Source organism: Etheostoma spectabile, chromosome 7 (assembly GCF_008692095.1).
Source record: "Etheostoma spectabile isolate EspeVRDwgs_2016 chromosome 7, UIUC_Espe_1.0, whole genome shotgun sequence".
NCBI lineage: Eukaryota > Metazoa > Chordata > Actinopteri > Perciformes > Percidae > Etheostoma > Etheostoma spectabile.
In genome coordinates, this window is record NC_045739.1 from 31,133,917 (window position 1) to 31,148,695 (window position 14,779).

General features: G+C 40.5%; 1 protein-coding gene across 4 annotated transcripts in view; it reads right to left on the reverse strand.

The window, feature by feature from the left end:
* pkig (protein kinase (cAMP-dependent, catalytic) inhibitor gamma) overlaps positions 1-14,143 on the reverse strand; it is a 30,175-nt gene extending 16,032 nt beyond the window's left edge. The window contains exon 1 of one of the 4 annotated variants that reach the window (XM_032521314.1): positions 13,862-14,143. The gene's annotated coding sequence lies outside the window, so the exon portion shown is untranslated. Of the gene's footprint in view, positions 1-756; positions 921-13,861 lie in introns of those variants that run through there. The other 3 variants (XM_032521310.1, XM_032521312.1, XM_032521313.1) reach the window with 3 other exon arrangements.
* Between the last annotated feature and the right edge of the window lie 636 nt (positions 14,144-14,779).

Here is a 14,779-nt window from a genome sequence, read left to right on the forward strand (position 1 = left end):
GTAGAGCAGGCGCACATCTACTGAGAGCTTTATGCCTCGACTCAGGGTTTGAGTTGTCGAGCTGTCCTATCAAATAAAAGGTGGAAAAGCCCCAAAAATAATCTTTAAAAAAAAAATAATAATAATACCCAGTGGTTTAGGCCTGGTGGGGGGAACTGGTTAGCCACCAGTCTTGCAATATACTAGGGGAAACCCTGGATATGCTGTACCATGTATGATTGATTTTTTTATTTCCATCTTATGCGCACAAAGTCCCAACCCTCAGGGATTTATAAGACCAAAATTTCTGTAGCAGTGTTCAAACATTTCACAAAATCATAGGTTATTTTACTGCTAAGTAAAATATAAAGAATTCAGTCTTCTCCCAAGCTTTGCAAATACAATCTGCTACAAAAAAGTTCCTTTCTAGAACTCAAATGTGTCATAATCATCCAGCCATAAATATGTTTGGATTAAAGCCGACAGCTCCTCCTCTCAGTGACACTGATTGAGCACGAACTAGCAACCCAAAACGCCAGATTTTTGATAATCTACTAAATCATCTAATCTGTTGAACAGATGACGGGAGGGCATGACAAACAATGAAGAGACACACAATACTTCGGCATAGCTCACTTAGCAACTGCTGGGTCAATTAATACCAGTGAGAAAGCATCCTATCGTCGCTTCACACACCACAGAAGCACAGCAAAAGTAACCGGATCACATAAAGAGGATCAGATGTCCATGCTTGAAGGTAAGTGAAGGTTACATTACCAGAGGGGTTACAGTAGACCTACAACACTGTGTCCCATGTGTGCGAGTGTCCCCGTTGCTTCAAAAACTGCAAACAAGCTGTGATCGATCGAGCGGCCAGACTGCCAGACATATGAGACTAGCAGAGCTGCATGCCCAGCCTCCAGCTATAGGGAATCCCCTGGTTTGTGTGTGTGTGTGTGTGTGTGTGTGTGTGTGTGTGTGTGTGTGTGTGTTGGGGGGGATAGGATGGGTGTGACTGAGTCTCATAAACCAACCATGATTCACAGCTGAGTCAGGAGCAGGTGCTTCGACTGGACTCTGAAATAGGATTGTGATTACAATTACAAAAAAAAAAAAAAAGAAGAAATCTTCCATATGGCGTCACAACTGTTCCTTTACAGTCTCGTCTTTCTCGAGGCTCGTCACAGCAAGTGTTGTCTCAAACACAAATGTGTTGGGAGGAACAGATTTTATCATGACTGAACAAGAAAAACAAACAGATATTGTGCTCTCTACATTTATCTGACAAATTAAGTTTCTTTGCAGAGTCGGTTTTAACCCTCATGTTGTCCTCGGGTCAAATCAATGTTCTTTTTAATAACCCAAAATAACATGACTGATTCCACACAACCCTCTTTGCCAAGTACAAATCTCTACTTTCATTCATTTTGGGGCGTCTCAATCAATTTCATAGCATTTAAGAAAAAAAAATTGAAGTGGTTTTGAAATAGTGTTGAGTAAAAGTTGACATTTTCCAGTCTAGGATTATTAGGTTTTAGGTTTTTGGACTATCAATTCCAAATTTAACTGTAAAACGAAATTTAATAAGGAACAAAAATGTATAAAAAAAACATTAATAAAAAGCGTCAACAAAAGTATTGATTTTCAATTTTGACGGAAAGACAACACAAGGGTTAAAAATACAAAATGTCAGCTACAGACAGAGGGATGATATTCCACCGTCTGGCCACTGCTCCGTGATCAGAGTCTAGGTATGCAGATGTGACTGATGGTGTATATGTGCATGTAAAGTGATGATTCAGTTTCCTAACGCGCGTATGAGGCATTTTCTGGTTACACACATGGGTTTGGTTATTATGGGATTAAATGGACGCTAAGTCTGTGATACCACCAGGACTACAGAATCGAAACAAGATAGGCTGATGCAATGCCTACATTTGTTATGTGGTCTGTGTTTGTTTGTTCATATATGATTGCTTATTGAAAAGTTAAGTGCAAAAAAAGTACAATCAATCGGTAATCTATTCGTCATTCAACAAGGGAGGCTTATGTATTGTTGGGTATTTTCATTGAGAATAAAACTTTGTATTTTTCTTTTTTTAATGCATGTGTTTTGTGGATAAAAGTCTTCATTTGTACAGTAACTAGTAACAAAATGGCAAAAAGTGCTAGTTTGAGCTCCTTAAAATGTGGAAAATGTGTTACGTTATATATTTGTTTAATATATCAACTGTCTGTGGGCCAAAAATTATTCATTTCAACAATGTTATGTTGCACTCTAGGAAATTATGACCAACACTTCTTTCTGGAAAATAATCTGTAGATGAATCAATGATGAAAAGAATTGTTAGTTGCAGCTTTACATGTAAAATCTAGCTGTAACATGTGGTCAAATGTGCAAATTTAATAAATCTTAGCAATAAATTAAACACAGGTAAACAGTTACAGTAGCTGAATTCATGTGTCTACATCTAGAGACTGTTGTGATGTGCTGGTCTATACTTTTTTTCTCCGACTGTCCATTCTATCTATTCTAATTCTATTGCAACGTTGCCCGCTTCTATTTCTGTGCCCACATTTTACAACACAAGACCTCGGCAGGAAGCAGGTGCTCTGTTGGCCTGTGTTGCTTATGCCCCATCTTTTCCGAGGCTCTCCCCACACCCACACCCACACACCCCCACACCCCCCCACACACACGGCTGTGGGTCCAGAAGACGTTTTCTCCAGATTACATGTAAATCCCGGTCTACTTGCCCCCTCCCCTCAAACCCCTCCACCCACACCAAACGGTGACACAAAGTTGAAACTGAAACACTGAAAAAAAGAGTGAGACAACACTGTCCCGTCCCTGTCCCCCCAGGGTTAACCTTCTTATCATAAAATACACAATATAAGAGGAGGACATGGGATATTGTTTTTGTCCTTATATTTCTGGTATTGTGATATCTGTAGTTGTCTCTGTAGGTTTTCTTTTCAATAATATTCAAATGTTTAAATGACAAGGAATTAATGTTTAAGTATTATAATTATTTTTCTTCTGCTAGGTCTTTGGTATGTTGACATCCCTTGAGGATCAGGGAAAGAGAGATAGCATGATGACGGAAAGGAAAAAGAGGGAGGATGAGCGGTGCAGAGAAGGAATGCATGCATGTTTATTGTGCTTTCTAAATAAGGAAATATCCCTCACTGGCTCCAGTGTTTTTCGTACTTTAAAAAAAAAAAAAAAAAAAAAAAATATATATATATATATATATATATATATATATATATATATATATATATATATATATATATATATATATATATATAAAAGAAGAAAGTTGAGAGACATAATAGATCCTCCTCGGCTAAGCTGCAGTGCACGGCCATGTGGCCAATTTGTGAGAGAATATATGGCAATGTCCCTCTCTACCACCTGGTAGAGGGATTTCACCTACAACACAATTCAGTTTTATTTATAGTATCAATTCATAACAAGAGTTATCTCAAGACACATTACAGATAGAGCAGGTCTAGACCACTCTATAATTTACAGATGGAGCAGGTCTAGACCACACTAGACCACATGATTTACAAGGACCCAACAGTTCCACTAGCTCCCTCCAGAGTAAGCAACAGTGCGATAGTGGTGAGAAAACTCCCTTTTAGGAAGAAACCTGGGACAGACCCAGGCTCTTGGTAGGCGGTGTCTATGTTTCGGGGGGGGGGATAACAGTCACAGTAAAAGATAGTTGAACAGTGACTAAAAATAGTAGTTTGTAGTAGTTCATGGCTTAGCAGGGCACTGCATGGCATTACAAGGCCCAGCAGGACGTAGTCAATCCACTCTAATATTATAAATAACATCAGCCATCAGTACTTAACAACATAGCTTAGCCATTTGATTACAGTGCAATATTTAACTTATCTTTTGATACACCAAATTATATTTTTGCACAATGTGTATGCAAAACTAATTTTATTTATGTATATAGATGCTCTCAGGACTGTGCACCAGGTCCCCCCCCCCCCTCTCATTTTTTTCTGCACTACCTATACTTTTTTTTTTTTAAATATTTTTATATTTTGACACTGTAAAGGGGTTGCTTCAATCTCGTTGCACAGGTACTGCACTTGTGTATAATAACAATAAAGGCCTTCTATTCTCTAAAGTGCATTTAGCCAAAGGCTGCTCACTTACAAAGCCAGATTAAACCACTCTAATATGGGATGTCTCATTACGTTTGTGTGGACAGATGGACACTGTGTGTTGTTTCTGTAAATATAAAACACAAATACAAAAATTCTCACTACAATAAAATAAAAACACATGCAAATATAATACACAAACAAGGTCCCCAGATAAAAGTAAAAATCGGACAGATCTAACCACAGCTGCTCTTTATGCTGCCTCTGGAACTACCTCACGTCTCTCCTCTCACCTGTGCCGATGTGGACCACACGGTGAGTCTCAGGTTTGCCGAGTAAATCCACACAGCTGCATCATCACGCTTTTCTCCCACAAGTCTCGGAGGACGTGGGCGTCATGCGCTGAGAGACATGCTCAGTTGACGGTGATAAAAAGGCAGAAACCTTACCCTCAACCTGAGCAACAAATTAAAAAAAAAAAAGAGCAGAGGCAAACGTTGCACTTTCCTCCAGACCTAGATAGGGAGACCATCATTCATGTTGGTGTACAGGACTAACACCTTGAGTTATTCTAATGTACACCGAACCTACTGTAACACCACTGCAGTCCAGGAAGTAGTCAGGTCCTTTACTTAAGTAAAAGTACCAAAACAACAATGTAAAAATACTCCTCTAGCTCACCCAGTTAGAGCGTGCGCCCCATGTTGGCTGAGTCCTACAGGGGCCGGGGTTCAAATCCGACTTGCGGCCTTTTGCTGCATCCCCCATCTCTCTCCCCCTTTGTCTCCTTCCTCCACAACGCTGCGGAGGAAGGTCTGGCTGTGCCAGACTATGAGACAATTAATGGGGAAGTTGTAGAAAAAGTCAAAGTTCTGCTGCACAAATTTGTATTCTTTTTTCGGACACATCTTTGCTTTTTGTAAAATATTGGTTCATCTCATCTATTTTGGCCTCAAATGTTATCTAAATGAAACCGGGTGGGAAGTTCAGAGGGGAAATCTTTGGTGTAACTGTTACTTAAAAGGTGGAATACAATGATGCCTTCTGCAACATAGTAAATAACAGAAGGAAAACACATACGTTAAAAATAGTATATCTAAAAAGGTACTTAAAAATTGAAAGCCCGGTCTTTAAAGCCTTCTGTTGACCATCCAATCGTCATGTACTGTTTCCCAACAGGCCATTTAACTAGGGCTGGGTGATATGGAGAAAATTAAATATCACGATATTTTTGACCATATACCTCAATATCGATACCGCAACGATATTGTAGTGTTGACTAAAGGTGCTTTCACAAAAGGAAATGTCACAGGAAATGACATCACTTTGCTGTAACGCAGCCTTTAATATTATTATATTTAATATTATATTACAATATCCAAAATCTAAGACGATATCTAGTCTCATATCTTAATATCGATATATTGCCCAGTTCCGCATTTACTACCAATTTGTCTAATTATGTGTAATTAACACATTTGATGAATTAGGTTTTCCTCTAGCAACAGAAAGGGTAATACTTGTCAAGTGGATTTGAATAACAATAACTTGCCCTCTACTTCCTTCTTTCAACGTCGCTCGGTGTTTCTCCTCGTCTGGGATTTGGATGAAAGCCTTCTCAGAAAAACAATCAAATATTTCAAAGCAAACCGAGCCCGAGAATTCCCAAAGTGGATCAAATCAAAAGGATTAGGCCGATCACAAGCTTACGATCCCGCATCAAAACAGTGAAGGTCACGCTGTTTCCGTTTACCCTACAGCGTTTTTCTGTCTCGTCGCTTCAAATGGAATTTGAAATTGCCACGTCAGCTGAAATCATCACAGCTCAGTTTCAGACAGACTCATCAAATCATCTTCCAGTGACTTGCGAGGTCAAAACAGGTCTATTTTTACTTCCAACCCGATTCACATGAATGAGAATGCGTTTACGTAACAAGGCTCGATTCTAAATTCTCGCCAGATAAACAGCGTTTATTCAACACCTCGACCCTAAATGAAATGGAACTGGCTTTGCTCCAGTAAATCAACAGGCTTAGCCCTTGTATCGTCTCCCTCTCGGGTCCCTCGGGTCAAACTGACCCGTGACTTATTTGGGGTTTTAAAAAAAATTTGGAAATACAAATTTTACTTCATAATCTATTCTCTTTATCTCAATTTCAAACAATTGATATAACATACAGTATATGTTTAGGGAATGCAATCAGTCTCTAATAGAACCCAATTAAAAATGGAAGGGGGATTTGTGTTTTGTCATAAGGTTCTAGTTCATATTAAAAATCCTAAAAAAACATTACTGGTCATGTCCAGAATAATTTTCTGAATTGAGTCAGGAATACATGTTTGTCACAGAAAATAAAGTAAGGCCATTGATTTCCCCAGGTAGAAAAAATGTATACTTGTACCATTTTTCTTCTTGAATGCAATTTCTTCTTGCAATTTGACCCGAATACCACACAAGGGTTAATGCTGAAAAGCAGATGTTTTGCCAATTTGAAGAGCAACCTCACCAAACTGTCATTCATCAGGAAGAGGAACTAGATTTGGGTCTTGTAAATGTAAAAAAAAAAAAAAAAGACTGACTAATGGATTTGTAGAATCCATCTATTTTCTGTAGCCACTTACTGTGTGCAGGGCTGCAGCTGCAGCCTCCAACAATGGCGTTTGGATTGAGGTAGGCTGGGTCAATATATTTCCTGTGCCAATTTTCAGCGGGAATCAAATCTACCAAACCATGACCTGCTACTCCACCCAACAATCTATCTTGACACACTCATTCCATGGCTGAGGCGTAGCGAGTTAGCAGTGGAGCGCAGGCTGCAGGCTGCAGTGGTCAGCTTGCATTAACATGTATGGTACAGTACATTTCAATGGTGACCCAGTTTCATAGTGCAGAAAAAAGTCCAAGGAAACTTCCTGGAGAAGAACTGACTGTCACTATGTCCTTAAACTCGCAATGCCAGCCCAACTCCACAGTTCTGGCTGCGCCACAGATGCATTCTGGGATAGGAGAAAAGAACGCTCTGTGTTTGCATTTCTTTACACCAATCCCAATCGTCTTGGGCGGCGCTAAACTCCGCTAAATAGTCTCGGGAAGGAACTTGTTTTGGTCGAACCTTTGCAGCCAGCCACATACAATATTAAATAACACATTGCCCAAATTTTCTTCCAAATTTGCCATTTTCAGCGTGTAGCTTGCCAGCCCAAAGTTTGTTAATGTTTTCCAAAGTCAAGAAAGCTTGAGAAGGTGAGAGCGGAGGGTGAGGGACAGCAGATGTCAGGCGATTATCCTGGAAAGGTACTTCCGTTGATCCAGACTAGTAAGTCCCTAACACTCATGTGTGGCTAAAAAAACACAGTCCCAATGTGTCAGTCAAAATAAAACCAATAATGAAACTGGGTTCACTGTGCCTTCAGAAAAAAGGTTACAAATTCTTTTACTCACGTTGGCAGAAATTGTTGGGGATGTTGTTAAAATCAGTGTGTTCCTATACCCAGTAAAACTGGCACAACTCAAGCCATAGTTAACAGGAGTCATGCCCTTCATCATCCGTTTCCATACCAATACTTCATCCTGCACCACCACTCCATTAGCCCTGTCAGCTATCATTACACAGGACCAATAGCCATGACTGTGGCTATCTATAGTGCCTGTGTCATTATTTCATTAAATTAAATGTACCATCATAGGCTGTGATGTCTCAATGATCATCATTGATCAGAGAGAGAATCAATTTCAATATATTTTATAGCGCCGTTATCCAAACAGTGTTAACAAAGTACTTCCTAACAAAAGGATCAAATGAAAGGAGCCTTAAAGCAGGATGATAAAAAGGATGTCTCTAGTAAAAGATTGACAAAACTATACACAAATTAAAGTTCATATGCCCCTTTCATTGATACCAATGCAACTACACACATGATATAGCTAGATATAAACTTTATTTCAGACCCCGGGGAATCCATAGCACAATAAACATACACAAATCACAAAAATACAAAATACAGAGCCTTCCACAATGTTTATGACTGTGTAGACTGCAAAAATATGAGACAATGAGTCAAACTCGCTAATAAACCTAAACACCCTCAGGGGCGCCTTTCCATGGGCAGCCCCCCCCCCCACTCTGACATCTCTCCATTTAGTGCATGTATAGATACTGAGCGTGTGTGTATAGTTCAGGCCTGTGGGTATTGTGTGTAATAACAGAGTGAATTGTAATTTCCCCTTGTGGGACTAATAAAGGATAAATTAATCTTAATATTTCATCTTGTCATAACATCCAACTGGTCTTCTTTAAAATTGGGGGGAACCACATATGCCTGGTTTTTATCCATGCATGTGTTATATATATAATATATATATATATATATATATTATGACCCCAGGAATGTGCATAGATCAAGAAAATAAAACCAGAAATAGATCTTTGGCTACTAGGCCTCCACGATTCAGGGAAAAATTTGAATCACGATTTTTTAGTTTAGAATTGATGTCACGATTCTCTGCCATGTAATGTTTATTGCACACATGAACCATGAAAAAATGCAACAAGTTGGCAGTACCAATCAGATTTCTTTGGCACCCATAGCACATTGGGCATCACCACAAGCCTGTCGACACAGAGGCGTCAATGAAGACAAGGGAGAGCATTGGGAGCGCTTTAAAACCTATTTTTAATAAAGTCTATGATTAAAACTCACAGAAGAAGGTAGTAGCGTTAGTGATGCAGTTGGCTTGTCAAATCAAATGAGAATCAAAGACGTTAAAAGAAACAATTATAAATAAAAGAATATAAAAGTTATTTAAATTATTAAATCACCAACAGGGGTGAAACGAGACCTCGATTCATTGTGCAGGCCTATTGGCTACACGGAATGAGAAGTTACAGAGAAAATAACCATTTCATTCCCATAACCTTAGTCTCCATCTAGCGTTGTAGTCAAGACCATCTAAACCGAGACCAGAGTGTACCGAGACGAGACCAAGACTTTGAGGTGGCGAGACTGAGTCAAGACCCAAACAGGGCGAGACTGAGTCAAGACCAATATGGGGCCAGACAGTGTCAAGACCAAGACCAAGGCTGGGTGAGGTTGAGTCAAGAACAATACTAAGGCCGAGTCAAGACCAAGGCAGGGCGAGACCGAGTCCAGACCAAGATCAAGGAAGGGCGAGACCGAGTCAAGACCAAGACCAAGGCAGGGCAAGACCGAGTCAAGACCAAGACAGGGCTAGACTGAGTTGAGACCAAGACGGGGCAAGATCGAGTCAAGAACAAGACCAAGGGAGGGCGAGACCAAGTCAAGACCAAGACCAAAGCTGGGCGAGACCGAGTCAAGACCAAGACCAAGGTCGAGTGAGACCGATAGCCAAATATTATTACAGACGATTTTGCTGACTCCTAGACCTCCTGCTGTCTCCTAGACAACCAGAGTTTCCCCCGTCTCCAGCATTCACTTTCTTGGGAGTGTGTGTTAAGGGGGCAGGGAGAGGGAGTCAACAGGAACACTTTATAAATTAGAAAGGAGTCACGTTATTGGTTGCATTTGGAGCAGGAAGTTGTACATCCAAATCACAGTAATGACATTATAAATCAGACAATTTAGTGATATGCCTCTTTATCTGTGGCCGAGACAGGGCCGAGTAAAAATGCAGTCAATTCCGAGATGAGACATTGGAAAAGTAGTCTTGAGACCAAGACCGTTTGAGTAGTACAACATTGTGTCTCAAGGTCTCCTTGTGTATCAGAAAGCCTTTTTCTGTCTGGTACACGACACACTGGGGGCCGGGGTGATCTGAAGGCACTCATCTTCTCCTCATGGGGAACTCAGGGAGCTAAAAACACAGGAGCTTAAGTCCCCTGTACACAGGGCATAGAATTCAGTTGGAGGTCAACGCAGTTGAACGGACAAATCCCTGTCCACAAACTATGTACACATTAAACCAATGATTATACAGAGGGAGGCATCCAAAAATAGACCCTGAGCAGCGTGTTCACATGGTACCGAGAGCCTGCTTCACTCTTAGAGACTACAGGACTGTTGCTTTCTGATCCCTGTCATCAGAAGGTCTCTGGGCCGATTGTGGACATAATCTCAGAAATATCTAGAAGGCACTTGAACCAATTCTGCGAATAGATTGCTATTTTTATCTGAAGCGTGTTTTGTCCCATCCGTACTGCAGAAAAGCTTTGAATCCAGCTGCCTCAGAGTTAAATTAAAGGATAGTGTTCTCAAACTAGGAATAAAAGTATCTACTACAATTTATTGATGAAAGGTCTTTTAACTTTCAGCAGAACTACAAGTGGAGTACAGAGAAATAGAAATTCTGATTTCAGCTTGTCAAATGGGAATACTCTAGTTTCTTCTCTCCTCTGTGTGAACATCTTTGAGTTGTGGACAAATGAGGACAATTAAGGACATTTGAGGACGTTGTCTTGGGCTTAGAGAAACACTGATCTACATTTTTTTTGACATTTTAAAGACCAAACAACTAATCAATTAATCTTGAAAATGATCAACAGATTAATTGACAATGAAAATAATCTTTAGAAAAGAAAGAAAGCCTCCTGGAAGGAAAATAGAAAATCTGATGACCACTTATGGTAAAACAACCACACAGTATCCAATCGTTCCACCCCCGCTGTGTATACGTAATGCAGGCTCTCAGCACCGGGGAAGCAGAAGAGGTCCGAATGTTCTCAGAGTAAATCATGTTATTGTTGGCAGCAGGAGCAGATATGACTTCTATTTACTGAAGGAGCTGCGGGAAGAGAGCCGTGTTGGGGAGAGTGTTGGTCATGCAGCACTGCAGATAACAGTACAAGTAGGATCTGATAACTCATGATTTAGGCGCTTTCTGAATAACCGCGGTTACAGATAAGAGGACACATAAAGCACAAAGGCCTCCGGGGACCAGCCGTCGTAATAACCACAACATGCAGCACATCAACAGGCTTTTCTTCCTGTGCAGACAATACATCGCTTTTATATATCAACTGGCGCAATAAACCCATCACAAAAGACCCTGAAGAGGATTTTTGTGTTAGTTAAAAAGAGAATATCTTTTAATATATTTTTTTTTACTTTCAATTCAATGTTCAATTTGTTTAATAAAAAAATGTTGAAAACTACTTCTTTTAATTTTTTGTTTTTAATTCAACAACCGTTTTGTTGTATTTTAGCAGAATACTTACTGCAGCAGAAATGCAGAACAGAGTACACTTTAATATCTGTTTATCAGAATCAGAAAAAGGGTTTATTATCATGTATAATAATAATAATGTATACTTTATTAATCCTGCAAGGGGAAATTACAATTTACACTGTTGTTATCACACACAAGCCTGAATTACACACACATGTTCAGTACCTATACATGCGTTAAATGGAGAGTTATCAGAGTGGGGGGGTGCCCATGGAAAGGCTTCGGTGCCTTGCTCAAGAGCACCTTGGCAGGAGGTGAACTGGTCCTGGGTGGACTGTTCCTATATAACGCTTTTCTAGTCTCTAGTCTTTTACATACAGGAACTATTCACCATTCATACACTGTGTCAAGGCTGCAGTACAACAGATACACTGCTCATACACTCCGCTCATCAGATACACACTCACACACGTTTACGCTCCGATGGTGTGGCATCAAGGGGCAACTCAGGGTTCAGTGTCTTACCCAAGGCCACTTCGACTGCAGGGCCAGGGATCAAAACCCCAACCTACCAATTGCCAGCCGACCGCTCTACTACTGAGCCACAGCCGCCATTGTTGCGATATTCAACAACGTTATGACATACTTACTCACATACTTCCTCATATCACGCAGCCCTACTGCAGACTTGTTTTGATCTGTAACTATGATTGAAACACGGTAGGTTCTGCAGGGATCTGCCCAACGTTAGCGGGGCATGTGTGTCTGTAGTAGCAGTTGTTTGTCTTGCATTGCTGTGCTCTGCCCCCCCCCCCCCTTGGCCACTGAAGGATAACAGACCATGTTTGGTTAACTGGTACAAAGAGAGAAGACGAGGCAGTAGAGAGCTGCTCCAACAATAAAAAAAAAAAAGACATATCTGACATCAACTGCAGATTTTCATCTCTAATTCATCATGTGGTTTAATCCCCTACGGCATGCCAGTTTTCCACTGATATAAAAACTATTATATGCTCTTTGATGTGAAAATTATGTCCAGAAATTCTGTTCCCATTTGAAGTATGGGAGGACAGATTCACCTTGGAAGGTGATGCAAACATGAAATGCATTGTCCAGCATCTTACTCCAGCTAAAATGATTAGTCAAAATAATCTGCTACTACTTTGATCATTGTTAGTCACTTATCAAGCAAAAATGCCAAATATTCTGGAGTTCCAGTTTCTAAATGTATGAAAATTTGTTAGTTTGCTTTGTCTATGTGATAGTAAATTGAATAGCTAAACGTTTTGTAGTGTTGATCAGAAGAAGAAAAAAAGCTATTTATTATCATCACCTTGGGTTTTAGGACATTGGGCTTAGCATTTTTAAGACAAAAAGATTAGAAACTCAGAAATCAATTTATTTCTGGTTTGATTTAACCATTTAAATGTAATCAATTAAACCTGTTAATTATCAGCAAAAACAATCTAAATAATCAATAATGGCATCCCTGGACCCAGACATCAACGTTGCTTGCTTTCCTTCCTAAAATATGGATTTTTAAAATGATGTGCAATAGTGCTTGAGCCATAAAATCAAATCAAAACATATCACAGTCCCACCCTGTCATGACAAGCCACACTGGTCTGAAATAAAACTGCTTGTTAAATTACTAACAATGGTATTTAAATGGAATCCCAATTGTTGGTGTATATTTTTTCTATGTCTTGTCTTCTAGATTACATGTTAGCCATGTTTTGGTTACAGTGAGCCAGCATGTCCACAGCCAGGCAAGCAGCCAGTGTTTCTCTTCCCCAGTAGCCATGCCCAGTAACGCTGGCACTTGCCCAGCAACACTCATGCAAAGTGGGGGGTCCCAGCCAGGTTGCTCCCCCATCCCTCCCCAACCCGCCTGCTTCTGAATCTCCATCCAGCCGTTTCACAAGAAGTTAGCTACAGAAAAAAAAAGACTGACACGCTTCATTCTCTATCTCTCCAGGCAGGTTACTGCATGAAAACCCGCTGTCATCGCTGCGGTTAGGAAGCCCAACAGAAGCCCAAGTTGATTTGTATTGACAGGGGAGGAGGGTTGCTGGCTGGACGCATTCACGAACCAGAAAAGCACCGTTGATGAGAGCGGAGATGAGAGCTATCTGGGCTGTCATTAGCTCCCCTGAATGCAGCAGCTAATGTGTGGAAGGACGTGCATGTCAGTCCTTTAACACACACACACACACACACACACACACACACACACACACACACCACACACACACACACAACACCACAATACAACTGAATGCTTCGTACGTTCGAGGGAAAATGTGATTAACATAATGTAATTCACCGAGGGTAGTTAATTGTAACCGTCTGACAGATTCAATGTTAATAACGTTGAAGTGGGCACTAACGGCTCTGCGAAGACATATGTATTGTCTACGGTTAGTCGTTGTGTTGGCTGGGAAAATGCCTTTTTGAAAAGCACGTTTTAAAAAATATATATACACGCTTCGTCGTGACTGCAGTTCCCTGCGACCCCGGCGGTCACTTCAAAGAAAAACCATTTTTTACAGGCTACACACAAAGCCGTTTTCCCGCCGCACACATTTCAGCAATGTTGCCACTAACCTTGGTCGGGTCGCCTCCTGTTATCCACTTGTTACAATGGAAACGGAACACCATGGATCCCCCAGTTAAGTTTCCTGGCAGTCGGACAAAAAAAAGCAGCAAAAACGCCGAACTAGACCGATAGTGTGGATGAAAAAATGTGGAGGTGATGAGAGAGAGGCGTGTGTGTGTGTGTGTGTGTGAGTGTTAATGCCAGGGTGTTTTTCTCGGGGTACCGTCTGCAAACAACGAGAAAAAGGTTGTGTCTTCAAACAGCTGTTTTCCAAAATGGAGTTATCCGTGTCCCAGCCAATCAGCGCGAGCCTGTGGAGGCTCCCACTCCTCTGTGGACTGGAGGCAACACCACACAGCACTCTGAAGATCAAACACTTACACATCATGCGTCTCTGTTTCCTCTTTTCTTTTTCTTTTATGATTCGGTTTGACTGGAGCTTTCATGTCACGGCAGCTTTATTTAGACGCACTTTCAATCCAACTGATGAGATTTCCTCGCAGGGAACTCCTAGATGTGTCTTATGTTGGTTTTAGCAGCGGTTGAGGAAGTATTGAGATCCTATAGCCTACCACACTATAAAAGAAAAATGTCCCATGTGACTAGATAGATAGATAGATAGATAGATAGATAGATAGATAGATAGATACTTTATTCATCCCGAAGGAAATTTTAGGCATCCAGTAGCAAGACAACCATAACACAACAAGCACATATACACACATATACACGCATATGTCACACATGCATAAGAATACAAATAAAAATTACTCACAGGAATGCAATGACCATGATAAGGTGAGATACTATGGTAGACTGGGTGCAGGGATTGAACAGTGCAGTAGATCACGATTAAATATTAACTATGACAATTACATAAAAACATACTATAATAACCTATAAACTGACTGACTGAATAAGATTAA